We start from the raw sequence: 25560 nt of genomic DNA, 5'->3' as shown, positions 1-25560 counted from the left end.
TATTAAGCAGAAATTTGAAAATTTAAAGAGGAAAATTTAAGCAAATTAATGCAAGAAAAACATCTAATCTAGGTAATCAAACAACGGTTAGTTGTCAATCACAGTTAATCCCCGGCAATGGCGCCTAAAACTTGGTATGAAATTTCTAAACTACAAGTTACTGGCAGGTGCACTAAGTCGTACCAAGTAATAACTAAGGTGAGTGAGTGTCGATCCCATGAGAATTAAGGAGAGCAAGCAATAATTGAATGATTAGACTAGTCAGACAAGCTAAATTGAATGTTTTGACTTTCAAATAGCATAAAAAGTAAATCAGAGATTGTAAGGAATCAGACAATGAATGGTTGGTGAAAATAGTATGAGAAAATAGTTAAGGTTTTGGAGATGTTTAGATTTTCGAATTAACAATTCTTATCAACTACTTTAATCATGCAAAGATTTCATTCACAACAAACCTTAAGTGATTAAACTTTAATCTCTTAGCAATTTAATCTCCTCTAATTTAATCAACTGCTAATTCCTTGGTCACTTTAGTTAAATTAGAAGGTTAAGTCCAATCCTAGTTTATAAGCCATACAAACCCTAAGTCTCCAGAGACATGATGATTATATGTCACATATCATGTTAAATTTAGATAATTAGAGAATTGTGTGGAATTGATTTCAAGTTGTTATTCAAGTGATTTAACTTCTCCAAGATTCAACAAGAATTCAAGTAGAAAAAGATTTATCTTCCAATATACTCTAATTCCTTGGATGAAGAACGAAATCAATCCTTGAATGTAAATCAGTGTATTGATTAAGAGTATAATTACAATAGTATTAATCCATTAAAATAAACAGAAATCCTAACATTAACAATGGAGGTTTAGTTGCGCATGGTGCGAAAAAAAACCTTAGCAGAGAAAAAGTAAAAGTGCAAAAAAAAGAGAAGAAGAAGAAATCCTAGACCAAGTACAAAATTTAATTTCTAAAACCTAGAATTATCTTTTCTTCATTCAAAATTGATTAAAAAATCAAACTAGAGCAAGAGATTTGGTGCCACCTGGGCAGCAACCTTTCACAATTCATGAGGTCTCTGGCACTAAACACTGGGTCGTGGCATTTGGTGCCACCATGGTAGAGACGATAGTGAGCTTTCTGTGTTCTGGCGCTAAACTTGGCATCCGGCATTTGGCGCCAACCTGGTAGCCTTGAATTTGAAGTTTTTCTTCTCTTTGAGCTCTGCCAAACTAGCCCGAATGCCACCTATAATAAAGTAAATCACAAAACAACTCAAAGTAGAATTTATGGTGGCTTAAAACACCTAAATCTTAAATTAATTCAACAAATCCGCATGGAAATCACTAAGGAAAGATAAAAAAGATGTTCATGCATTAATTAATAAAATAATATATTAATATTTTATCATTATAATAATAATATTTTATTTAAAACGTTCAAAAATTATATTTTGACCCTCGAAGAATTTAGAAATTATACTTTGAGCCCCTTAACTTTTGATATTTATACGTTGGCCCCTCAACTTTTTATTAATTAACTTTCCACCTCAAAACTTTTTAATATTTATACTTTAACCCCAGAATAATCAAAACCTAAGGGTTTGACTGTTCTTCAAGGTATTCAAAGTGTTTTTCAAGAATTCTTCAAAGTTCTTTATCTTGCACTTGATTTCTAACTATTTTACAATCTTTTCGGTAACTGATTTTTACCCGATTTTTAACAAACCAAAAAGCAACAATTCAGCCATCTATAACACATACACACCATATCCCTTGAAACTCAAGGATGAAAAGTCATGGTTCCAACAGTAACATCCATGACCTTGGATTACTTGATTTGCAAGTAAAAAACAAACAAAAATTCATGATTAAATCAATACATAAACACTTATCTTCAAGCATCAAACCGTCGATCAAATTTCACACTCCAATAACACACTCAATCATTGATTAAATTATCAAACCTTATCTCTTTTGTAGCTATCCAAAAAACCAAACCAAGATCAAGCTTTCAAAGCACTTTTACGCCTAATTTAACTCAGAACAACTTTAGAATCATATGGACCATGGAGGCCGAAGCTTCATGGTGATGAAAAGAAGGATTCCTCACCTCAAGTCTGCGGAAAATCATGGTTTCTTGAAGCCTAAGATGAGTGAACAAGAGATCCTAAGAGAAAACATGAAGAAAATCATAGTTACCATAGTTTCCACCATGGTCAAACCATACATGGTGATGAACTATCATTATACGTTGCCTTACCCCAAGAAAAATGGTATGGTTGAGAAAAGGAAGATGAGGTGGTCACTTTAATCGGTTTAGATTTTTTATTGGAGTTTTAGTTTAAGAAGAATGGAAGTTGAAGTTCTATATTTTTGTGGAGGTTTCATGGAAGCTTTCATGGAAATTTAGCTTGTTTGATAAGCTAAAATGATGGTCATTCTTATCCAAGGGAAACTGTGGCTTAGGATGATGTTTATTCTAAAGTTTGTTGCTAAAATATCTTAAGAAAGGATAATTACTAAAGCTAGACGTATTAGAAATTAAGTAATTGCATTACTAATGGATAAATATGAGTTACTTAGTGTAAATGACACTAATAACTGGATAATCATAAAGATAAAAGATCCATGATGATGCATTAGGAGAACTAAGTTCATCTAAGACTGCAAGTATTATCCATTACTGGTAGAGTTCTAACTCAATTATTATATTACTAAACATAGATCAACATTAATCACAATAGATAAAATAATAATATAATATTCTAAATAAAATAATAATATATGAATATTATATTAATATTTTTTTTTTCAAAATTCGGAATCAGCTTGTCAAAACGAGACTAACCATGGAAATCAAAATTTCAAGATTCGGACTCGAAGTGGCTCAGAAATGCAACTTTCTATGACATGCTTGCTTAGATCAGGAGAGGTGTCTGTGCAGTCAAGCTGGTGACTTAGCAACTTGATGACACAGCACTTGTGCAATAGAGGTGCTTGTGTACTAAAATCTCTAAGAATTTCGTAAAAATTATGTTTCACCCCGAAAAAGTTCTATTTATTCAAGGCTAGGCCGTTATACTAGCCAGCTCAAAAGGGCGATTACTTAACAAGGCGGGAAGACTCTATTTGATCAATTCGGTAGTGGTTGCTTTTCCTTTTTACCGCATGCAAGTCTATCTCTTCCCCAAACGGATAACAAACTCTATAGAATCTATGATGAGAAAATTTCTCTGGAAAGGTCAAGCCAATGGTCGGGGACTAAATCTTCTTAGCTGGAAGGTGTTGGTCACCTCAAAGAAGTTTAGTGGCCTGGGAATTAGAGATCCATTTTGTGCTAATGTTGCTCATCTAGGGAAGCTAGTTTGACAATTTTTTCATCATCCTCACAAGCTTTGGGTTCAACTATTGCCAGATAGATACCATTTTTCTTTGGGTGTCAATTTCAACCGTTCTGCAAACAATGGATCTTATGTTTAGAGGAGTTAGTGTAAAACTTTGGATATTTTGAAAGATGATTTTGATTGGTGCATTGTAGATTTGGATAAGAATTTTTAGTTTTCTAAATGGAGAAAAGAGGGATAACTTTGTAATGAGATGGATTATGTTCACACTTCTTATTTGAATCTATGGATTTTAGATCTGTGGTCGGTTGGAGAGTGGCACCTTAAGAATATTTGTTCTCCTCTTCACCAGTTTTTGCATGACAACATTCTCTCCTACAACCTAGATATGCAAGCGGGTTCAGTGATAGGCTGGACTTGGTCCATGGGCAGCTAAAGTTTACGATGCTCGCAACGGATACTTATGGCTCTGCAAGAAGATGTTTGGATAATTGGATGGGAAGAGAGAGGAAATTGGCTTTGGCTTTGGCATTAGCTTGTTCTGGAAAATATCAAATTCCTGACTTGGCTTTGTATGCGAAAGGCACTATTCACTGCTATTTTTCATTTCAGGAGAGACCTTTCACCTTCAGATAGTTACCCCAGATGCCTGACTTGCCAGGAAATAGTTTCTCAGTGTATTTTGGATTGCCCAAAAGCTCAACTTGTTTGACAGTTTCTAGAGATTTCTCGTCATCCTCTGGATTTGAAGAATTGGTTCTTGTCCCATAGCAAAGAGCATCTTTTTAGATTCTTTTTTGATCTTTGGTGGATTTGGAGAGCTAGGAATAATGAGAGTTTTAATCATCCTGAGCCTTGGCCTCCATTTAAAGTGGCTCATATGGCTTTAGCCTTGGAGAAGGAGCTTTGGAATGTTTTTGAATTGTTACAAGTTACTATTCCTTTTACGATTAGTTGCTCTTGGGTTTCCCCTTCAATGGGTACTTTTAAGATTAATTGTGATGTTAGTTACTCAGGTTTTGGTGATTGATTTGGTTTTACCTATGTTAGTAGAGACTGTAATGGAAATTGGCAACGAGGCTGTTTGGGAATAATTGAGAGCTGCAATATTCTTCATGGAGAGTTGTTTGCTATTTGAAGAGGATTTATTCTAGCCTAGGACTTAGGACAAAGAGATGTGATTTACAAAATGGATTGTCTAGAGGCTTTCAATCTTGTTACCAACTCTCATGATAATGCTGATTGTGTAGATCATTTGGTGCTTAAAATCTGAGATATCATGACTTGGAAGTGGCGCGTTAATTTTTGCTTGATTCTGAGAGATGCAAATACAGTGGCGGTCACCATGACAAAGATAGCAGTAAGATCACATTCTTAGCATGTAGAGCTTCCAATACCTTGAAAGAAGTTTGAGATGAGTACTCAGCGGGACTGTCCTGCATCTTCTTAGTCCATCAGGACTTTATTTTCCTTTTTTATTTGTTTTTTTCTTTTACTTTCCAGTCACAAAAAAAAATCTCAATATCTCATTGTCATTCACTCATCTTCCTTCAATCCTCCTTTGTCCTCACCCACCTTTCGGTCTCGCTCCTCCTCCCCGGCGTGTTGCATTGTTATGCCTGCATCCTCTTTGCTCCTCTGCAATGCCACTTCCCCTACCTTGCTGTAACAAGCTTGACTTTCGACCTCTGCCTCCCTTTCTACATTCCTGCTCTGGCTTAGAGTTACTACTTACTATTGTGTCGCTGAGTTTTTGTCTAGCTTTCTCACCCTTAAAGGTTTTCAAATTTTATTTTTTTACAACTTACATTCTCATCCATTCTTTTTAATTTTATGGCTGCTTCTGCTATATGTTTATCTTATTGAATGCCATCTTAAAAATCAAATGAATTGGAGGTTCACTTTCTATAATTTTATGTTGAGCTGCTGTAACTTCTATTTATTTCTATTAAAGATAAAACATATTCTTTGACCTTTGTGTAATTTTCTATAGTTTTTATCTTTTATAATTTTTTTATTTTTGTTACTTTTTTTGTTTTATTGAATATTAAATTATCCTTTTTCCCTTTTCAATTTGCAGTAATAACATCAACTTTTGTTTTTAAGTTTTACCAAATTTTTTAAAATAATACAATATACGGGGCCAACCCACAAACCTGCCAAAAGGCGAGGTATGGTAGAATTTGACAACATATTTTGGATGGACGGACATGATTTGTCACCCCCATGCAACATCTAGCTACATACGCAGACCATGTTTCACATGCCATTTTAAGTAAACACTCGAGTTCACATTTGTGGGCTAAGGTAGGTCTAATCTATATAAAGGGAACCCTAATATGGCACGGATTGAAGGGAAAAAGGGTGTGTGATGAGCGGATAATTTATACGCTTTTTGGCATTATTTTTAGGTAGTTTTTAATATGTTTTAGTGACTTTTTAGTATATTTTTATTAGTTTTTATGCAAAAATCACATTTCTAGACTTTACTATGAGTTTGTCTATTTTTATATGATTTCAGGTTCTGGCTGAAATTGAGGGACATGAGCAAAAAATCAGATTCAGAGGCTGAGAAAGGACTGCAGATGCTGTTGGATTCTGACCCTCCTGCACTCGAAGTGGATTTTCCGGAGCTACAAAATCCCAATTAGCACGCTCTTAATTATGTTGAAAAGTAGACATCTTGGGCTTTCCAAAATTGTATAATAGTTCATACTTTACCCGATATTTGATGGTTCAAACTGGCGTCCAAACGCCCATCAAAGACCCTTTTTCTGGCATAAAACGCCGAAACTGGCACCAGAACTGGAGTTAAACGCCCAAACTGGTATCTAAGCTGGTGTTTAACTCCAAAAATGGCCTATGCACGTGAAAGCTTCAAAGCTCAGCCCAAGCACACACCAAGTGGGCTCCGAAAATAGATTTCTGCACTATCTGCACTTAGTTACTCATTTTCTGTAAACCTAGTTTACTAGTTTAGTATAAATAGCACTTTCTACTATTGTATTCAAGGTCTTTGACATTTTGGAGTTCTTCGAACCCTTTTTGGAGGCTGGCCATTCGGCCATGCCTAGACCATTTTGTTCTTATGTATTTTCCAACGGTGGAGTTTCTACACCTCATAGATTAAGGTGAGGAGCTCTGCTGTTCTTCATGAACTAATGCAAGTATTATTATTTCTCTTTCAATTCACGCCTACTTCTTCTCCAAGATATACTCTTGTACTTAATTCAATTAAGTCAGAATGAACGGGGTGACCCGTGGGAATCACCCACTATCTTCGTTACTCGCTTAACCAAGATCCGCGTGCCTGACAACCACAAAGCGGTCTACATGATGTTCAACGTAGTCATTGGATGACAGCCAGAGTATATTCTCTTGGGTCTCTGATCCACGGATTCGCATCGCCTCTCCTTACAACAGAGCATCTGAATTCGTGATTAGAACCTTCGTGGTATAGGCTAGAACCAATAGACAGAATTCCTGAGATCCGGAAAGTCTAAACCTTGTCTGTGGTATTCCGAGTAGGATCTGGGAAGGGATGATTGTGACGAGCTTCAAACTCGCGACTGTTGGGCGCAGTGACAGTGTGCAAAAGGATCAAGGGATCCTATTCTGACACAAGCGAGAACCGAGAGATGATTAGCCATGCGGTAGCTGTACCCAGTATTTTTCATCCGAGACGAGAAATCCGACAGTTGATTAGCCGTACAGAAACCGTAGAGGACCATTTTCATTGAGAGGATCATACAGCTTGCCATGGAAGGGAGTACGTATGATTGAATGAAGACAATAGGAAAGCAGAGGTTCAGGAGCAACAAAGCATCTCCAAACGCTTATCTGAAATTCCCACCAATAAATTACATAAGTATCTTTATTTTATTTTATGTTTTATTTATCTTTTAATGATCAAAACCTCATAACCATTTGAAACCTCTTGACTGAGATTTACAGGATAACCATAGCTTACTTCAAGCCGACAATCTTTGTGGGATCGACCCTTACTCGCGTAAGGTTTTATTACTTGGATGACCCAATGCACTTGCTGGTTAGTTGTGCGGAGTTCTAAAAAGTGTGATCACAATTTTGTGCACCAGTGTGGATAGACAAAAGGAGATTAGAGGTGTTTAGTTTAGTTTTAGAGAAAGAAACACCTGCTTGGCTTTAGAATTAGGTGTCTTTCTTTCCATTTTCTATATACCACATTAAATTTATGCGATTTTCCTTTAATTTCTCTTATCATTTATGTTTCTAATCTTGATTTTATCATATCCGATTAGTCGGTCTTTTTCTTCTTGAATGGATTTGGCCTTGTAACCAAAGAGGAATATCTCCTTAAATAGCTTAGCTCTCTTCCAGTCTTTCCCTTTTGCTCTTGCTATTGCTATTGAACTTTTGATTTTATTGTATTGTTGTATCAATTTATGGATATTAATGAATACGGGTCTTACTATTTTAGTATTGAATTGGGTTATTGTTGAGTTTATACCTTTTCACGCCTTTAATTTGTCGATCATATCTATTCTTGTCATGAGTGAGTACTTTTTTAGTTAGGTTTGAGAGTGAGTTGCTAAGATGAGTCTTGAGTTCTCGTACTATATGGTTAAAGAAATTTAATCTCAATTTGAATTATATTAATTAATATCAACTCTAACTAAATTTTTTCCTCTTGTGGGTTAATTAATATGATGAATTCTCATATAATTTCCATAGTTTGGTTTAGTTATTTTGTCATGACAAATTGGGTTGAATTCAATTTAAAGGATAATGATAGTTAGTCTTAGGTATCTACTCTTGAGCCAATACTTTACAGAGGGATTAGTGAAAATCTCGTCTAGAGAATAGTTCAAGCATTGCAAGACTTGATGATTTTTCAGTAATTTCCTTAGAGAGGTCTTCTTATCAAGGAGATTGTTAATGTGGATTAGAAAAAGTTGGTTTAGGAGAAATCTTGACCAACAACTGCTACTTCACTCTCAAGCTTTATGTCACTACCCCTATCCCGTTAGAAGAGTAGACTTGGTGAGCTTGTAAAAGCAGATCCTTCATTTCAAAATACAAATATAAGTCTATATCATCTTCAGGTGCTAAATTATTGTAAGTTGTAGCAGGAGGGTCGAGAGCAATGACGATTGAAGAAAGTTGAGTAGGTTGGGAAGGAATGAATGAAGATGTGGTATCAGCAATAGTGGAAGCCAAGGTTGGAATCGGACTTGACATGGGAGTGGTCTCAGCCCCACTCAGCATTAGTTGGCAAGGAACCTAAAAGTTCGACCAAGGGTTATCAAGAGAGGTTTATCAAAGTTAAGCAAAAAATGGAAATGAGTTAAAAATATTATCTGAAGGAAGTCGAAAGAGTCTTGAGAGGCAGCCGCCGATATGAATTTAAGATTGGGATCTCTCAAGACTAAGCTTCCCCTTATTCAAGCATGGCGTGATCAACTTCATTCTCAGAAGTATGGCGATCTTGATAGCAAGAGGGTCATCCCAAATGAGCATATCGATTGCACTCCTTTTTCTTGAAGGAACTCTAGGTCTCTAGCGTTAGTCGATTTTACCTTGTCTTTGCCCCCTTTTTATTTTTGATATTTTTGGAGCTTGCTCGACATCTTATTCTAGTTTCAAGTTCTCCTCAGCTCTGAATGGGTTGGAGGCCACTCTAGACATTTTCATGGATTTTGCAGCTAGTAAAGAAAAATATGATAGTAAACTATTATGGGATGCTCTATTATTTTAGTGGTGTCATTGACGTAGTGATTGGTAGCAAGACACCATTTAAGTTTCATCATAGTTACTTCACATGTTGTCCAAAGGCAAATATAAAATATTAAGATCCCTTTTGGAAAATCAAAAAGAAAATCAGCTACAATAAAAAGAACAATGAAAAATGTGAGAATTTATGAGTCATGTAACGCTCTCAAATGGCAGAAGAATCAAATCAGCTTTCTTAGTGTTCCATTTGGTTTTGTAGTATTTCTCAAATATTATGATTTATTTTAAGTGCTTATCATTGGACGTCGTCAATGTTTTACTAGTCTACATAGAAGGGAGCAACAAGTTAGAGAGACCATGTTCCACTAAAGGGTAATAGCTGAAGAAATAAATCTATAATCATTTGGAAAATGAGGTTGTAGTGATGCGTGAGTATCTTGTACTCTTTTTTCCATTATTTTCTAGTTGTTTTCAATTAGAATTTATTTAGTTTTATTATATTTTAGTGCAAAAATCCTCTTTGGATGCTACTTTGAGTTGTTTTAGTATTTTTATGATTTTAGTTGAAATTCGGAGTAATTTAGCAGAGTTTGGAGCTAAAAGGAAAAGACTTGGAGTTGCCCCCTTTGGGGCGCTAAACGCCAGCTGCCCACAAGACAGGAACGCTCTGCCCCTTTTGGTCCAAAGCCCACTCTTGTAGCATCTTCAAGTGGATTTAACCTTTATTAGTTATCTTATCTTTTATTTTTGTAATTTTTATTTTCAAATAATATCTTTTAGTTTTAGAATTTAATATTTTATTTTATTTTCAAATCAAATTAGGTTAGATATAAAAGGGAAAAGATTCACCTTTAGAAGGGGATCAGACTTTCAGATCTTTTCTCTTCCGCACTTTTCAAAATCCTAGTTTTTCTCTATAAGTCATGAGCCACTAAACCTCCTCGATTAAGGTTAGGAACTCTATTAATTTCTATGGATTAAGACTTTTATTCTTCTAATTTAATTAATGTACTAATTCAGTTTCAAGGATTACTTTCGTTCTTAAATTTATGAATTTGGGTGGAACGAGATCCTTTGTCTACATGCGTTCTTGTGATCCTCGAGAGAGGTTTCTCACATTAACAACAGTTTGAAAGTAAACTCCTCCTAAATTGCTAATTACTTGAACTAATCTGGATACGTGACATATAATCCATTTATATTTGGGTAATTAGGGTTTTTGTGGCCATAAACTAGATTTGAACTTAACCCTCTAATCAGAATCAAGTGACCAAGGATTGGCGATTGATGAAGGTTAGAGGAGACTAAATGACTAAGAGATTAGGGTTTAGTCAATTATGGTTTTCCATGAAATGAATCCTGCATGATTAAAATGGTTGGTAAGAAATCTTAATTCGGAAAAGTAAACATCTCTGATACCTTAACTATTTTCACTCACTGCTTTCACACCAAACTCATTATTCGCTTTCTTTACTATTGTTTTACTGTTTAATGCGTTTTAAAACCCACAAAATCAACTTTTCTATTTGCCTGACTAAGCAAATCAGTTGACCATTGTTGCTCAGTTCCTCAGTCATCGTGGGATTGACCCTCACTTACCTGAGGTATTACTTGGGCGATCCAGTGCACTTGCCGATTTAGTTATGAATATTCTGAATTCCGCACCAAGTTTTTGGCACTGTTGTCGGAGACTGATGGTAATTGACAACTACTAGTTGTCTAATTGTTTAGCTTAGGTATTTTTCTTAAGTTTTATTTGTTTATTTTTAATATTTGAATTAGATCTTATTTATTTCCCCTTAATTTTTTATTTTAAGTTTGGTGTCCCGTTAGTGAATTTTCTTTTCTAAATGTTTCAAAATTTTTTGGTATTCTCCTTTGTTTAATTTTTGAAAATTTTAGGTTGTTTCTCTTTCTTTTTTTTTCAAAATTTTTTGTTTAATTGCTTGCTTTATTTTATTGTATTTCTTTTTTACATAGGATATCTCACTGGGAGTTCTCTATACTCTGACATAGAGACTCCAACTTTTTTTTGTTTTCTGTTTGTTTATGAGTAGAAACAGTGACAAAGAACCCCTTCTTGAATTTGATCGTGAACCTGAGAGGACCTTGAGACGGCGTTTGCAACAAGCTAGAGCCTATAGAGTTGGTGAGAACCACAAGGATACTTTTGAGAAGGAAGTTGAAGAGCTCACTATGGATCCTAATGGCAGGAATCTGAATGGTAATGAGCAAGCAAGAAGGACTTTGAGCTCCTACACTGCCCTCACTCCTGACTTTTAGGGCGCAATATTTCAGTACCTGCTATTGGTGCTAATAATTTTGAGCTGAAGCCACATTTGATCAATCTGGTGCAACAAAACTGCCAATTTCATGGACTCCTGCAGGAAGACCCAAATTTGTTTATCTCTAATTTCCTGCAGATATATGACACTATGAAGGCTAATGGAGTGAATCTGGATGTCTACAAGCTCATGCTCTTCCCATTTGCTGTGAGTGACAAAGCAAAGTAGTGGCTGGATACTCAGCCAAAAGAGAGCTTGGATTCTTAGGACAAGGTGGTCAATAGATTTTTAACCAAGTTTTTTCCAATTCAGAAGCTGACTAAGCTGAAGGTGGATGTTCAGACCTTCAGACAGAGAGATGGTGAATCCCTCTATGAAGTCTGGGATAGATACAAGCAAATGATCAGGAAGTGTCCCCCAGAGATATTTTCAGAATGGACCAGGTTGCAGATTTTCTATGATGGCCTCTCTGAGATAGCAAAGATGTCTCTGGACAACTCCGCATGAGGTTCCTTACTCATGAAGAAGATACCTAAAGAGGCTAATGAGCTCATTGAGATGGTTGCTAACAACCAGTATCTTTACTCTTTGGAAAGAAACCCTTTGAATTCGGGTAACCCGGTGAAGAAAGGAGTTATGAAGGTGGACACTCTGGATGCCATACTAGCCTAGAACAAGATCATGTCATAGTAGATTAGTATTATTTCTCAACACTTGAGTGGGTTGCAAGTCTCAGCTTTCAATACTCAAGATGCACCCTATGACATGAGCGGAGGCTTTAACCAAGAGAAGAACTATAATTGTTTTCACACCACTCCTGAGCAAGTAAATTACATGGGAAATTCATCCAGAAATCCTAATAATAATTGATGAGCGGATAATTTATACACTTTTTGGCATTATTTTCAGGTAGTTTTTAGTAGGATCTAGCTACTTTTAGGGATGTTTTTATTAGTTTTTATGCAAAATTCACATTTCTAGACTTTACTATAAGTTTGTGTATTTTTCTATGATTTCAGGTATTTTCTGGCTGAAATTGAGGGACCTGAGCAAAAATCTGATAGGAGGCTGACAAAGGACTGCTGATGCTGTTGGATTCTGACCTCCCTGCACTCGAAATAGATTTTCTGGAGCTATAGAACTTCAAATGGCACGCTCTCAACTGCGTTGGAAAGTAGACATCCAGGGCTTTCCAGAAATATATAATAGTTTATACTTTATTCGAGTTTAAATGATGCAAACTGGCATTCAACGCCAGTTCCATGCTGCATTCTAGAGTAAAACGCCAGAAACACGTCACAAACTAGAATTAAACGCCAAACAGACGTTACAACTTGGCGTTTAACCCCAAGAGAAGCCTCTGTACGGATAAAGCTCAAGCTCAGCCCAAGCACACACCAAAGTGGGCCCCAGAAGTGGATTTCTGTACTAAGACTTATTTCTGTAAATCCTAGTAACTAGTTTAATATAAATAGAACTTTTTACTATTGTATTAGACATCTTGGTATCTATCTTTGGACGTATAGTTCTTAGACTTTGGGGGCTGGCCATTCGGCCATGCCTGGACCATCACTTATGTATTTTCAACGATGGAGTTTCTACACACCATAGATTAAGGTGTGGAGCTCTGCTATTCCTCGAGTATTAATGCAATTACTATTATTCTTCTATTCAATTCAGCTTATTCTTATTCTAAGATATTCGTTGCACTTCAACATGATAAATGTGATGATCCATGACACTCATCATCATTCTCACCTATGAACGCGTGCCTGACAACCACTTCCGTTCTACATTAGATTGAGCGTGTATCTCCTGGATTCCTTAATTAGAATTTTCGTGGTATAAGCTAGAATTATTGGCGGCCATTCCTAAGATCCGGAAAGTCTAAACCTTGTCTGTAGTATTCCGAGTAGGATCTGAGATGGGATGACTGTGACGAGCTTCAAACTCGCGAGTGTTGGGCGTAGTGACAGACGCAAAAGAATCACTGGATTCTATTCCGACATGATCGAGAACCGACAGATGATTAGCCGTGCTGTGACAGAGCATTTGGACCATTTTCACTGAGAGGACGGGAGGTAGCCATTGATGCCAGTGAAACGCAACATACAGCTTGCCATGGAAGGGAGTAAGAATGATTGGATGGAAGCAGTAGGAAAGCAGAGATTCAGAAGGAACACAGTATCTCCATGCGCTTATCTGATATTCCCACCAATGAATTACATAAGTATCTCTATCTCTATTTTATGTGTTATTTATCTTTATATTCGAAAACCATTATAACCATTTGAATCCGCCTGACTGAGATTTACAAGATGACCATAGCTTGCTTCATGCCAACAATCTCCGTAGGATCGACCCTTACTCACGTAAGGTATTACTTGGACGACCCAGTGCACTTGCTGGTTAGTTGTGCGAAGTTGTGACAAAGTGTGATTCACGTTTGAGAGCTCCAAGTCTTTTGCGCCATTGTTGATGATCACAATTTCTTGCACCAAGTTTTTGGCGTCGTTGCCGGGGATTGTTTGAGTTTGGACAACTGATGGTTCATCTTGTTGCTCAGATTAGGTAATTTTCTTTTCAAAAAGTTTTCTAAAATCTTTTCAAAAAAAAATTTCTTCTTTTTTCGTTTTTTCTAAAAATTATTTTCGAAAAATCCAAAAAAAATTATAAAATCATAAAAATCAAAAATATTTTTGTGTTTCTTGTTTAATTCTAGTGTCAATTTTTAAGTTTGGTGTCAATTGCATGTTTTTTAAAAAAAATTATGCATTTTTCAAAAAATTCATGCATTGCATTCTTCATGATCTTCAAGTTTTTCTTGATAAGTCTTCTTGTTTGATCTTTAAATTTTCTTGTTTTGTGTTTTTGTTGTTTTTCATGTGCATTTTTGCATTCATAGAGTCTAAACATTGAAAATTTCTAAGTTTGGTGTCTTGCATGTTTTTCCTTTCTTGAAAATTTTTCAAAAATAAGTATAGATGTTAATCTTGATCTTCAAAGTGTTCTTGGTGTTCATCTTGACATTCATAGTGTTCTTGCATGCATCATGTGTTTTGATTCATAATTTTCATGTTGTGAGTCATTTTTGTGTTTTTATCTCTCATCATAAAAAATTCAAAAATAAAAAATATCTTTTCCTTATTTCTCTCATAAATTTTGAAATCTTTGGGTTGACTTAGTCAAAATTTTTTAAAATAAGTTGTTTCTTGTGAGTCAAGTCAAGAATTTATTTTTAAAAATCTTATCTTTTCAAAATCTTTTTCAAAAATCAAATCTTTTTCAATTTTTTTTATTATTTTCGAAAATTTTTAAAATTTATTTTCAAAATCTTTTTCTTATCTTTACTTCATATTTTCGAAAACTTTACTAACAATTAATGTGATTGATTCAAAATTTTGAAGTTTGTTACTTTCTTGTTAAGAAAGGTTCAATCTTTAAATTCTAGAATCATATCTTTTAATTTCTTGTTAGTCAAGTAATCAATTTTAATTTTAAAAATCAAATCTTTTCCAAAATATCTTTTTCAATCATATCTTTTCAAAATATCTTTTTCAATCATATCTTTTTCAAAATCAATTTCAAAATCTTTTCTAACTTCCTATCTTTTCAAAATTGATTTTCAAATCTTTTTCAACTAACTAACTAACTTTTTGCTTGTTTCTTATCTTTTTCAAAACCACCTAACTACTTTTCTCTCTCTAATTTTCGAAAATTCCTTACTCTTTTTCAAAATTCTTTTAATTAACTAATTGTTTCAAATTTTAATTTTAATTTTATTTCTTCTCTTAAATTTCAAAAATCACTAACCTTTTTTTTCAAAAATAATTTTTGAAATTCTCTCCATCTCATCTCTTTCTATTTATTTTATTTATTTACTAACACTTCTCTTCATCTTAAAATTCGAACCCTCTCTTCTCCTCTGTGTTCGAATTTTTCTCTTCTTCATTCTTATTCTTCTTTTCTTCTACTCACATAAAGGAATCTCTATACTGTGACATAGAGGATTCCTCTTCTTTTCTGTTCTCTTCTTTTTCATATGAGCAGGATCAAGGACAAGGACATTCTTGTTGAAGCAGATCCTGAACCTGAAAGTACTTTGAAGAAGAAACTAAGAGAAGCTAAAGCGCAACAATTCAGAGAAAACCTTATAGAAAATCTCGAAAAAGAAGAAGACATGGCCGAACCCAATAACAATGGTGGAGGCGCAAGGAGGATGCTTGGTGATTATACTACACCTACTTCCAATTTTTATGGAAGAAGTGAAGAACTGAAGATTGATGATTTTGAAGTTATAATAAATTCTCGTTGCAAGTATAGTTTCTAAACCAAGCAATCAACCTTTCTTACAAACGTTTTGGTTGTCACAATAACAAACCCAATAAAATTTATAAACCGAAGTATTCAAACCTCAGGTCGTCTTCTCAAGGAATTGTAGGGAAGTATGATTTATTATTGGTTATGGAAAATAGTAATTTTGGGTTTTGAAAAGGGTATTAACAAATAATTTAATTGGTAAGAAAAATAAATTAATAATTAGAAAATCTCTTGGCAAGGTATGAAAACTGGAAGTCCTATCCTAGTTATCCTTATCAATGGTGATGAGAATTGGGTTTTAATCCCACTTAGTTAACCTTTATTAAACAAAGGAAAGTCAAGTGGACTAATTAGCTTGATCATCAAGTCCTAGTCAATCCCTGTGGGAGGACTAGCTTTAGAGCGATCTAGATCAATTAGAATCTGCCCATTTCAATCACTGTTGAGTTTGACAACTCAAGAGTTACCAATTAATCAACCAAAGCCAATAGTAAATAATCTAAATAAAAATCATATGTCTAAAAATACCTCAAATTGCATTAGTTAAGAAAATCATAACATGAAAAGTTCATAAACAAATAAAAGAGAAAATAAATAAAAAGAACATTGAACCTGAGATGAAGATGAAATATTCCTAATTTCTAAAAATCCCAATCCTAATCCTAAGAGAGAGGAGAGAGCCTCTCTCTCTAAAAACTACATCTAAAATTATGAAAAGTGTATTATGAATGAATGTCTGTTGTATGATGTATTCCCCCACTTTATAGCCTCTAATCTGTGTTTTCTGGGCCGAGAACTGGGTCAAAAACAGCCCAGAATTCGCTGGTTATAAAATCTGCCATGCTGGTTTTTCGTTACTGCGATGCATCCGCGTGGAGCACGCGTTCGCGTCGCCTATCTATACAGCCACTATAACAAATTATATATCAAATCGAAGCCCCGGACGTTAGCTTTCTTCAACTTCTTGTATTCCTTCCACTTTTGCATGCTTTATTTCCATCCTCTAAGCCATTTCTGTCCTGTAATCCCTGAAATCACTTAACACACATATCAAGAAATCTAATAGTAATAAGAGAGGATTAAATAAAAGAAAATAAAAGCCAAAGAAGCATGTTTTCAATCATAGAACAAATTCTGGGAAGGAATTGTAAAACATGCAAATCATATGAATAAATGTATGAAAGATTGATAAAATCCACTCAATTAAGCACAAGATAAACCATAAAATAATGGTTTATCAAGAAGCATCTCAATCCCTACCATTAGAGCAAATAATTTTGAGCTGAAGCCTTAACTAGTTGCTCTGATGCAACAGAACTGCAAGTTCTATGGACTTCCATCAGAAGATCCCTATCAGTTCTTAACTGAATTCTTGCAGATCTGTGATACTGTTAAGACTAATAGAATAGATCCTGAAGTCTACAGGCTCATGCTTTTCCTTTTTGCTGTAAGAGACAGGGCTAGAACATGGTTGGACTCACAACCTAAAGATAGCCTGGACTCTTGGGATAAGCTGGTCACGGCCTTCTTGGCCAAGTTCTTTCCTCCTCAAAAGCTGAGCAAGCTTAGAGTGGATGTTCAGACCTTCAAGCAAAAAGATTGTGAATCCCTCTATGAAGCTTGGGAAAGATACAAGCAGTTGACCAAAAAGTGTCCTTCTAACATGCTTTCAGAAGCTAAAGAACTCATTGACATGGTTGCAAATAACCAGTTCATGTACACTTCTGAAAGAAATCCTGTGAGTAATAGGATGCCTCAGAGGAAGGGAGTTTTTGAAATTGATGCTCTGAATGACATATTGGCTCAGAACGAAATATTGACTCAGCAAGTCAACATGATTTCTCAGAGTCTGAATGGATGGCAAAATGCATCCAACAGTACTAAAGAGGCATCTTCTGAAGAAGAAGCTTATGATCCTAAGAACCCTGCAATAGCAGAGGTGAATTACATGGGTGAACCCTATGGAAACACCTATAATCCCTCATGGAGAAATCATCCAAATTTCTCATGGAAGGATCAACAAAAGCCCCAACAAGGCTTTAATAATGGTGGAAGAAACAGGTTTAGCAATAGCTAGCCTTTTCCATTATCTTCTCAGCAACAGACAGAGAATTCTGAGCAGAACCCATCTAGCTTAGCAAACATAGTCTCTGATCTATCTAAGGCCACTTTAAGTTTCATGAGTGAAACGAGGTCCTCTATTAGAAATTTGGAGGCACAAGTGGGTCAGCTGAGTAAGAAAATCACTGAAACTCCTCCTAGTACTCTCCCAAGCAATACAGAAGAGAATTCAAAAAGAGAGTGCACGGCCTTTGATATTATCAATGTGTTCGAATCCAAAGAAGAAGGGGAGGACGTGAATTCCAATGAGGAAGACCTCATGGGACGTCCTCCAAACAGAAGGGAGTTCCCTATTGGGGACCTAAAGGAATCTGAGGCTCATATAGAGACCATAGAGATTCCATTAAACTTTCTTCTACCATTCATGAGCTTTGAGACCTATTCTTCCTCTGAACAGGATGAAGATATAACTGAAGAGAAAGTTTCTCAATATCTAGGAGCCATCATGAAGCTGAATGCCAAGTTGTTTGGTAATGAGACTTGAAAAGATGAACCTCCCTTGCTCATTAGTGAACTAAATACATGGGTTCAGCAAACTCTACCTCAAAAGAAACAAGATCCTTGTAAATTCTTAATATCCTGTACCATAGGCACCATGACCTTTGAGAAGGCTTTGTGTGACCTGGGGTCAGGTATAAATCTTATGCCACTCTCTGTAATGGAGAAGCTGGGGATCTTTGAGGTACAAGTTGCAAGAATCTCATTAGAGATGGCAGACAAGTCAATAAAACAAGCTTATGGATTGGTAGAGGACGTGTTAGTGAAGGTTAAAGGCCTTTACATCCCTGCTGATTTCATAATCTTAGACACTGGGAAGGATGAGAATGAATCCATCATTCTCGGAAGACCCTTCCTAGTCACAACAGGAGCTGTGATTGATGTTGACAGAGGAGAGCTAGTCCTTCAATTGAATGGAGACTACCTTGTGTTTAAAGCTCAAGGATCTTCCTCTGCAACCAAGGAAAAGAGGCACGATAAGCTTCTCTCAATACAGAGTCAAACAAAGACCCCACAATCAAACTCTAAGTTTGATGTTGGGAGGCTGATGAGCGGATAATTTATACGTTTTTTGGCATTGTTTTTAGGTAGTTTTTAGTAGGATCTAGTTACTTTTAGGGATGTTTTCATTAGTTTTTATGCAAAATTCACATTTCTGAACTTTACTATGAGTTTGTGTGTTTTTCTGTGATTTCAGGTATTTTCTGGCTGAAATTGAGGGACCTGAGCAAAAATCTGATTCAGGCTGAAAAAGGACTACTGATGTTGTTGGATTCTGACCTCTGTGCACTCGAAATGGATTTTCTGCAGCTATAGAACTCCAAATGACGCACTCTCAACGGCGTTGGAAATTAGACATCCAGAGCTTTCTAGCAATATATAATGGTCCATACTTTTTTCGAGTTTAGACAACGTAAACTGGTGTTCAACGCCAGTTCCATGCTGCATTCTGGAGTAAAACGCCAGAAACACGTCACAAACCAGAGTTAAATGCCAAAAACACGTTACAACTTGGAGTTTAACCCCAAGAGAAGCCTCTGCACGTGTAAAGCTCAAGCTCAGCCTAAGCACACACCAAAGTGGGCCCCGGAAGTGGATTTCTGCACTTAGAATTATTTCTGTAAACCCTAGTAGCTAGTCAAGTATAAATAGGACTTTTTACTATTGTATTCACATCTTGGTATCTATCTTTGGACGTTTAGTTCTTAGACTTTGGGGGCTGGCCATTCGGCCATGCCTGAACCTTGATCACTTATGTATTTTCAACAGTGGAGTTTCTACACACCATAGATTAAGGGTGTGGAGCTCTGCTGTACCTTGAGTTTTAATGCAAAGTACTATTGTTTTCTATTCAATTCAAGCTTATTCTTATTCTAAGATATTCGCTACACTTCAACCTGATGGATGTGATGATCCGTGACACTCATAATCATCCGTCCTTATGAACGCGTGACTGACAACCACTTCTGTTCTACCTTAGATCAAGCGTGTATCTCTTGGGTTCCTTAACTAGAATTTCGTGGTATAAGCTAGAATTATTGGCGGCCATTCTTGAGAATCCGGAAAGTATAAACCTTGTCTGTGGTATTTCGAGTAGGATTCAGGGATTGAATGACTGTGACAAGCTTCAAACTCGCGATTGTTGGGCGTAGTGACAAACGCAAAAGAATCAATGGATTCTATTCCGACATGATCGAGAACCGACAGATGATTAGCCGTGCTGTGACAAGAGCATTTGGACCATTTTCACTGAGAGGATGGGAAGTAGCCATTGACAACGGTGATGCCCTACATATAGCTTGCCATGGAAAGGAGTAAGAAGGATTGGATGAAAGCAATAGGAAAGCAGAGATTCAGAAGGAACACAGCATCTCCATACACTTATCTGAAATTCCTATCAATGATTTACATAAGTATCTCTATCTTTATTTTATGCTTTATTTATCATAATTTTCGAAAACCATTATAACCATTTGAATCAGTCTGACTGTGATTTACAAGATGACCATAGCTTGCTTCATACGAATAATCTCCGTGGGATCGACCCTTACTCACGTAAGGTTTATTACTTGGACGACCCAGTGCACTTGCTGGTTAGTTGTGCGAAGTTGTGAAGAATGTGAGTGAACCATAGTAGTGTGCACCAAGTTCTTGGAGCCATTGCTAATAATTGTTCGAGTTATGAAAAGAGTAAATCACAATTTTGCCTATCAAGTTTTTGGCGCCGTTGCCAGGGATTGTTTGAGTTTGGACAACTGACGGTTCATCTTGTTGCTCAGATTAGGTAATTTTCTTTTCAAAAAGTTTTCAAAAATCTTTTCAAAAAAATTTTTTCTTCTTTTTCTCATTTTTTCTAAAAAAATTATTTTTGAAAAATCCAAAAAAATTAAAAAAAAAATCAAAAATATTTTGTGTTTCTTGTTTGAGTCTAGTGTCAATTTTTAAGTTTGGTGTCAATTGCATGTTTTAAAAACTTTTGCATTTTTTTCGAAAATTCATGCATGTGTTCTTCATGATCTTCAAGTTGTTCTTGGTAAGTTTTCTTGTTTGATCTTGATATTTTCTTGTTTAGTGTTTTTTGTTGTTTCTCATATGCATTTTTGAATTCTTAGTGTCTAAATATGAAAATTTTTTAAGTTTGGTGTCTTGCATGTTTTTCTTTTCTTGAAAATTTTTCAAAAATAAGTCTTGATGTTCATCTTGATCTTCAAAGTGTTCTTGGTGTTCATCTTGACATTCATAGTGTTCTTGCATGCATTAAGTGTTTTGATCCAAAATTTTCATGTTTTGGGTCATAGTTGTGTTTTTCTCTCTCATCATTAAAAATTCAAAAATAAAAAATATATCTTTTCCTTAATTTGCTCATAATTTTCGAAAATTTGAGTTGACTTAGTCAAAAATTTTTAAAACTTAGCTATTTCTTATAAGTGAAGTCAAATTTTCAATTTTAAAAATCCTATCTTTTCAAAATCTTTTTCAAAAATCAAATCTTTTTCATTTTTTTATTATTTTCAAAAATTTTTTAAAATTTATTTTCAAAATCTTTTTCTTATCTTTATTTCAAAATTTCGAAAACTTTACTAACAATTAATATGATTGATTCAAAAATTTGAAGTTTGTTACTTTCTTGTTAATAAATGTTCAATCTTTAAATTCTAGAGTCATATCTTTTAGTTTGTTGTTAGTCAAGTAATCAATTTTAATTTTAAAAATCATATCTTTCCAAATATCTTTTTCAAATCATATCTTTTTCAAAATTGATTTCAAAAATCTTTTCTAACTTCTTATCTTTTCAAAATTGATTTTCAAATCTTTTTCAACTAACTAATTGACTTTTTGTTTGTTTCTTATCTTTTTCAAAACCACCTAACTACTTTCCTCTCTCTAATTTTCGAAAATTACATTCCTCTTTTTTCAAAATTCTTTTTTTTAACTAATTGTTTCAAATTTTTATTTTATTCCTTTTCTTAATTTTCGAATTTTAACTTTAATATTTTTCTTTTATTTTAGTTAATTTTTGAAAACTCTTCTCTCTCATCTCTTTCTCTTTATTTTTTCATTTACTAACACTTCTCTTTATCTTAAAATTCGAACCCCCTCTTCCTCTCTGAGTTCGAATTTTCCTCTTTTCCTTCTTCTATTCTTTTCTTCTTCTACTAATATAAAGGAATCTCTCTACTGTGGTAAAGATGATCCCTATTATTATTTTCTGTTCCCTTCTTTTTCATATGAGCAGGAGCAAGGACAAGGACATTCTTGTTGAAACAGATCCTAAACCTGAAAGGACCCTAAAGAGGAAGCTAAGGGAAGCTAAAGCACAACCCTCTGGAGAGGACTTGACATAAATTTTCAAAAAAGAAGAGGAGATGGCAGCCGAAAATAATAACAACAACAATAACGCAAGGAGGATGCTTGGTGATTATACTACACCTACTTCCAAATTTGATGGAAGAAGCATCTCAATCCCTGCCATTGGAGCAAACAATTTTGATCTGAAGCCTCAACTAGTTGCTCTAATGCAACAGAACTGCAAGTTTCATGGACTTCCATCAGAAGATCCCTACCAGTTTTTAACTGAGTTCTTGCAGATCTGTGAGACTGTTAAGACTAATGGAGTAGATTCTGAAGTCTACAGGCTCATGCTCTTCCCTTTTGCTGTAAGAGACAGAGCTAGAACATGGTTGGACTCACAACCTAAAGATAGCCTGGACTCTTGGGATAAGCTGGTCACGGCCTTCTTGGCTAAGTTCTTTCCTCCTCAAAAGCTGAGCAAGTTTAGAGTGGATGTTTAGACCTTCAAATAAAAAGATGGTGAATCCCTCTATGAAGCTTGGGAAAGATACAAGCAGATGACCAAAAGGTGTCCTTCTGACATACTTTCAGAGTGGTCCATTTTGGATATATTCTATTATGGTCTATCTGAGTTTTCTAAGATGTCACTGGACCATTCTGCAGGTGGATCCATTCACCTAAAGAAAAAGCCTGCAGAAGATCAAGAACTCATTAACATGGTTGCAAAAAACCAATTCATGTACACCTCTGAGAGGACTCCTGTGAGTAATGGGATGCCTCAGAAGAGGGGAGTTCTTGAAATTGATGCTCTGCATGCCATATTGGCTCAGAACAAAATGTTGACTCAGCAAGTCAACATGATTTTTCAGAGTCTGAATGGATGGCAAAATGCATCCAACAGTACTAAAGAGGCATCTTCTGAAGAAGAAGCTTATAATCCAGAGAACCCTGCAATAGCAGAAGTGAATTACCTGCGTGAACCCTATGGGAACACCTATAATTCTTCATGGAGAAATCATCCAAATTTCTCATGGAAGGATCAGCAAAAGCCTCAACAAGGCTTTAATAATGGTAGAAGAAACAGGCTTAGCAATAGCAAGCCTTTTCCATCATCTTCTCAGCAACAGATAGAGAATTCTGAGTAGAGCCCCTCTAGCTTAGCAAACATAGTCTCTGCTCTGTATAAGGCCAGTTTAAGTTTCATGAGTGAAACAAGGTCCTCCATTAGAAATTTGGAGGCACAAGTGGGCCAGCTGAGTAAGAAAATCACTGAAACTCCTCCTAGTACTCTCCCAAGCAATACAGAAGAGAATCCAAAAAGAGACTGCAAGGCCATTGATATAATCAATATGGCCGAATGCACAAAGGAGGAGAAGGACGTGAATCCCAATGAGGAAGACCTCATGGGACGTCTCTCAGACAAGAAGGAGTTCCCTATTGAGGACCTAAAGGAATCTGAGGCTCATATAGAGACCATAGAGATTCTATTAAACCTCCTTCTACCATTCATAAGCTCTGAAAACTATTCTTCCTCTGAAGAGGATGAAGATGTAACTGGAGAGCAAGTTGCTCAATATCTAGGAGCCATCTTGAAGCTGAATGCCAAGTTGTTTGGTAATGAAAATTGGGAAGGTGAACCTCCCTTGCTCATCAGTGAACTAAATACATGGGTTCAGCAAACTTTACCTCAAAAGAAACAATATCCTGGTAAATTCTTAATACCCTATACCATAGGCACCATGGCCTTTGAGAAGGCTCTGTGTGACCTGGGATCAGGTATAAATCTTATGCCATTCTCTGTAATGGAGAAGCTGGGGATCTTTAAGGTACAGGCTGCCACATTCTCATTAGAGATGGCAGACAAGTCAATAAGACAAGCTTATGGATTGATAGAGGACGTGTTAGTGAAGGTTAAAGGCCTTTACATCCCTGCTGATTTCATAATCTTAGACACTGGGAAGGATGAGAATGAATCCATTATTCTTGAAAGACCCTTCCTAGCCACAGCAGGAGCTGTGATTGATGTTGACAGAGGTGAACTAGTCCTTTAATTGAATGGGGACTACCTTGTGTTTAAAGCTCAAGGTTATCCTTCTGTAAACATGGAGAGGAAGCATGAAAAGCTTCTCTCAATACAGAGTCAAACAAGGCCCCCACAATCAAACTCTAAGTTTGATGTTGGGAGGCCACAACCAAACTCTAAGTTTGGTGTTGAACCCCCACATTCAAACTCTAAGTTTGGTGTTGGGAGGTACCAACAATGCTCTGATGATCTGTGAAGCTCCAAGAGGGCTCATTGTCAAGCTATTGACATTAAAGAAGCACTTATTGGGAGGCAATCCAATTTTTAATTATCAATATTTCTATTGTTCTTTTATGTTTTATTAGGTTTATGATCATGTGGAGTCACAAAATAATTGCAAAAATTAAAAATAGAATCAAAAACAGCAGAAGATAAAGCACACCCTGGAAGAAGAGCTTACTGGCGTTTAAACGCCAGTAAGGAGCATCTGGCTGGAGTTCAACGCCAGAACAGAGCATGAATCTGGCGTTGAACGCCAGAAACAAGCAGCAGTCTAGCGTTTAAATACAAGGATTGCACCCTGAGGAAAGCTGGCGTTTAACGCCCGCAACAAGCATCAGGCTGGCGTTAAACGCCAGAAACAAGCTTCAATCTGGCGTTAAATGCCAGGATTGCAGACATAGGGTGTTTTACACGCCTAATGGGTGCAGGGATGAGAAATCCTTGACACCTCAGGATCTGTGAACCCCACAGGATCCCCACCTACCTTCTCCCTCTCTCTCACACCTTTTCATAACACTATCGCCCAAACATCAATCACCACTCATATCCATCCTCTCTTCCCCATAAACCCCACCTACTTTCAAATTCAAAATCTCTTTCTCACCCAAACCCACCCTACATGACCAAACCATACACCCCTCTCCCTCCACTATATAAACCCCTCCATCCTTTTTCATTTTCACACATCACTACCCTCTCTTCTCCCACTTGGCCGAAACCCACACCTCTCTCCCTCTCCTCCATATCTTTTTCTTCTTCTATTCTTTCTTCTTTTGCTTGAGGGGGAGCAACATTCTAAGTTTGGTGTGGTAAAAGCATAGCTTTTTTGTTTTTCTATAACCATTGATGGCACTTAAGGCCAGAGAAACCTCAAGAAAGAGGAAAGGGAAGGCAATTGCTTCCACCTATGAGTCATGGGAGATGGAGAGATTCATCTCAAAAGCCCATCAAGACCACTTCTATGAAGTTGTGGCCAAGAAAAAGGTGATCCCTATGCAATTCAGTTGGAATTGTCATAGAGGAAGACATCCTCATTGAAGAGGACAAGCCCATCACTAAGAAAAGGATGGAGCAAACAAGAGAGCCCACTCATGGACCTCAACAAGAGCATGAGGAATTCCCTTATCAAGAAATCCCTGAGATACCTCAAGGGATACATTTTCCTCCACACAATTATTGGGA

General features: G+C 36.1%; 2 non-coding genes across 2 annotated transcripts; both read right to left on the bottom strand.

Moving 5' to 3' along the window:
• Positions 1–17223: 17223 nt before the first annotated feature.
• On the bottom strand, positions 17224–17331 carry LOC130952717 (small nucleolar RNA R71). The gene has a single exon (XR_009074895.1). It is a non-coding gene; the product is annotated as a small nucleolar RNA R71 (small nucleolar RNA).
• A 5221-nt stretch (positions 17332–22552) lies between these two features.
• LOC130952293 (small nucleolar RNA R71) lies at positions 22553–22656 on the bottom strand. The gene has a single exon (XR_009074473.1). It is a non-coding gene; the product is annotated as a small nucleolar RNA R71 (small nucleolar RNA).
• Positions 22657–25560: the final 2904 nt, after the last annotated feature.

This window comes from Arachis stenosperma, chromosome 9, assembly GCF_014773155.1.
Source record: "Arachis stenosperma cultivar V10309 chromosome 9, arast.V10309.gnm1.PFL2, whole genome shotgun sequence".
NCBI lineage: Eukaryota > Viridiplantae > Streptophyta > Magnoliopsida > Fabales > Fabaceae > Arachis > Arachis stenosperma.
This window is presented reverse-complemented; position numbering and strand designations above follow the sequence as displayed.